We start from the raw sequence: 4,007 nt of genomic DNA, 5'->3' as shown, positions 1-4,007 counted from the left end.
GTAACACCCTCTCTCAGAGGAAATCCTTTGTTCTGCCTTCCTGGGCCAGGGCGGCCTGGATCCCAGGAGGGCAGAAACCTGTCTGAGGGGTTGGCAGCAGCAGCAGCTGCAGTGGAGACCCCGGAAAGGCAGTTTGTCAGTACCTGGGTTCTGTGCTAGAGACTCAGGGGATCATGGAATTGTCCCCCCAATACCAGAATGGTATTGGGGTGACAATTCCATGATCTTAGACATGTTATATGGCCATGTTCAGAGTTACCATTGTGACGCTATACATAGGTAGTGACCTATGTATAGTGCAAGCGTGTAATGGTGTCCCCGCACTCACAATGTCCGGGGAATTTGCCCTGAACGATGTGGGGGGACGATGGCTATTGCCAGGGTGCCCACACACTAAGTAACTTGGCACCCAACCTTCACCAGGTGAAGGTTACACATATAGGTGACTTATAAGTTACTTATGTGCAGTGGTAAATGGCTGTGAAATAACGTGGACGTTATTTCACGCAGGCTGCAGTGGCAGGCCTGTGTAAGAATTGTCAAAGCTCCCTATGGGTGGCAAAAGAAATGCTGCAGCCCAAAGGGATCTACTGGAACCCCAATACCCTGGGTACCTCAGTACTATATACAAGGGAATTATATGGGTGTACCAGAATGCCATTGTGAATTGGTAAATTTAGTCACTAGCCTGTTAGTGACAAATTTGGAAAGCAGAGAAAGCATAACCACTGAGGTTCTGCTTAGCAGAGCCTCAGTGAGACAGTTAGGCATCACACAGGGAACACATACAGGGCACATACTTATGAGCACTGGGGCCCTGCCTGGCAGGGTCCCAGTGACACATAGACTAAAACAACATATATACAGTGAAATATGGGGGTAACATGCCAGGCAAGATGGTACTTTCCTACAGTAAGCTGGTGTATTGCATATCTGGCCAGCACAACTATCTTGAAGTCCCAACCCAGGGTACCAAAGGCCTGACGGATATCCAGGGACAGACAGCCAGCAAATAGGTACTGCTCTCGAGCGACATCCATTATATGAAATAAACTATAGATATTTAGGATGGTGTTACGTCAGGGAATGACGCCGCATCGATCGGTTTACAATAACCTCAGGAGCAATGGGAGCGGCCTAAGCACTAGGGGCCAGATGTAGCAAAAATGCAATTTGCGACTTGCAAATTGCGAGTCCCTGCGACTCGCAATTTGCAAGTCGCAAATTGCTATGCAGTACGGTGTCTCAGACACCGACTGCAACTCGCAATGGGGTCGCAATGACCCACCTCATGAATATTCATGAGGTGGGTCGCAAATTGCGGCCCCATTGCGAGTATAGGCACTCGCTAACATGGAGGCCTGCTGACGTCAGCAGGCCTCCATGTTAGCGACCTGCTGTTCAATAAAGCAGGTTTTTTTTTTTTTTAAGTGTAGCCCGTTATCCCTAAAGGAAAACGAGCTGCACTACAAAAAAAAACCGAAACCTTTAGTTTCGGATTTTTCAGGGCAGGGAGTGGTCCCTTGGACCACTCCCTGCCCTGAAAAAATAATATGGGGTCCAGTCACAAAGGGGATTGGGTCCCATGGGGACCCCTTCCCGTTTGCGAGTGGGTTACCATCCACTTCAAGTGGATGGTAACTGCGACTCCATTTGCGACCGCGTAAGCGGTCGCAAATGGAGTTGCATACCACTCCGACTCGCAAATAGGAAGGGAACACCCCTTCCTATTTGCGAGTCGCAAATGCATATTACGAGTCGGTAACGACTTGCAATATGCATTTGTGAATTGCAAACCCACGTTTGCGAGTCGCAAACGGCGTTTTTCGCCGTTTGCGCCTCGCAAAAGGGTTGCTACATCTGGCCCTAGGATTTTTATAAAAGGATGTTTATAAAAGTCTTGAAAGGCTGTGTTGATACCCAGCTGTGTCTCAGCTATTCCTTGGGTCAGTGTGTTTATTGATAGAATAGATGTGGTAGGGGTGTGGAATTTAATGAAATATTTACTTGTCCATAGGACAGGTTGCTTCATAAATCTACTTATCCTGTAGACAGAGCCACTTGTCCCTTTAGTGCCATGTAGCCCAATGTTTTTTTTTTTTCAACTGGGGGGGGCGCGACATTAAAACGTTTGAAGACCACTGCTTTGACTATAATTTTTTCAGTAATACTCCCAGTGCTGCTTGCACTTTTATTCTCCAGTTCCAATAATTCTTTCATTACGTCTAAATCTGATTTCAGCAAATTCTGTATCCAGTATTGGTGGAGTCTCAGTATTTTACACAAATTACTAACATTGTTTCTATAAACTTTCATTAGCTCGAGTTCCTAATATATTTATACAGATCTATTTTAGTCTGAATATAAGAAAATTCTGACTTTTCACAAAATGATATTCCCAGAGTTAGTACCTTTATTTATATGCATTCATCTTCAATGATAAATGATGGAACTCTTGTTCTACTTCTGTGGATGCGGGGTGTGTGCCAGTGAGAATGATGCTGAGCGAAGTTGTCTGAGGCTGTCCTTCACTCCCTGCACTCCCTGTCGCTCACTTCCTGCACTGTCACTCACTCCCTGCACTGCCTCTCACTCACTTCCTGCACTGCTTCACTCATTGTTTGCACTGCCTCTCACTCCCTTCCTGCACTGTCACTCACTCCCCGCCTCTTAACCTCTTCCTGCAGTGCCACTGAAACCTCTTCCTTAGAGGAAGAATTCCTATTCTGTCCCCCATGATCTCCATGGATGCTTGTACTGCTTTGTTTATCCCACTATGTTACTCATTTATGTACACAGTTTGGTGTGCTCCCAAATCGATCTTTCTGTGTCGTTATCTTAGGTCTCCCTAGAGGCAACTTGCTGTTCTTGTGAACTTTAGGGATGAGGTAAAACAGACAGTTTCAGTTAATATGTCTTCAGGAACCTGAGTTCATCATAGCTAATGTGTCCTTGATCTCTTCATCCCACTAAATCATTAGTGAAATCTTGTTTTTCCTTCAGATAATATGCCTTCTCATATTTGTTATAGCACTCGGTATTTGAAAGTTGACTATATGATTCTGCATATACAGCTCAATTGGCTGTAGTACTGCATTGCCACATTTGTCATGCACCTATGACACAATCTTTGTTATCTCTCAATTTAGTGCTGGTCTGTTTATGATTATCCACAGCACCGTTGAGATGTGGCCAATCTCTTTCTGGTTGTTTTTATTTGCAAACTGCAAAGTTCTCTAATCACTGTTTCTTAAAACACATCTATGCTATCAGGTGAAATAATGAGTACAAAGAGTGGTCCAGTGTTTTGCTTTTCACTAATGACTGAGCTGACAGAAATCGCGGGAATGCACTTCTCAGTTCAAAGAAGACATTTATTATTCCACCACGAAATAAAAGGAGATTAGCAAGTTGAAAGCACACGTTTAAAAGTAGTCACAGCAATTAAAGGAAAATATACCAAAATCATTCTCCACTGCGCTATACATAGCAAATATATGTAATGCAAAGCAAATAATTAATTAAAAATGCATCACCGTAGGGCCTGCCAGATTCTTCATCTTTCTCATGCCGGCAAGACAATGACCCCATTTGACTGTAAAAGAGAAAGAGATCTGTACCCTCACGGGAAAGATATCAGGTATCTGACGTCTAGAATCCTGATTGAGGCTACTCACCCTCTCACTATCGCACTGGGTCTTTTTATATCTTAAAAAACCAAACAGAGCTTTCTGGAAAAAACCCTCATTTCGCAATTCAAACATGCTGGCTAGTTTAGGTCAGAGTTGAAAGAAACAGGTTAGAACTGGCCAGTTTCCCAAGGTGTCTCTCCCAAGCCAAAGCTGTTCCCTGCTGTACCATAAACATCAGTCTAGTACATCTTTAGCATGCTGACTGACTAACTCCTCCATATTATGTACTAGCTCTTCGGTGAGAAAGAGAACAAAAACAAGACAGAATGCACAGTTTACAATGTGGAAAATAATGGGCAGCTTTAACATGGCAAT

The sequence above is a fragment of the Pleurodeles waltl genome, unplaced genomic scaffold, assembly GCF_031143425.1.
Source record: "Pleurodeles waltl isolate 20211129_DDA unplaced genomic scaffold, aPleWal1.hap1.20221129 scaffold_37, whole genome shotgun sequence".
NCBI lineage: Eukaryota > Metazoa > Chordata > Amphibia > Caudata > Salamandridae > Pleurodeles > Pleurodeles waltl.
This window is presented reverse-complemented; position numbering follows the sequence as displayed.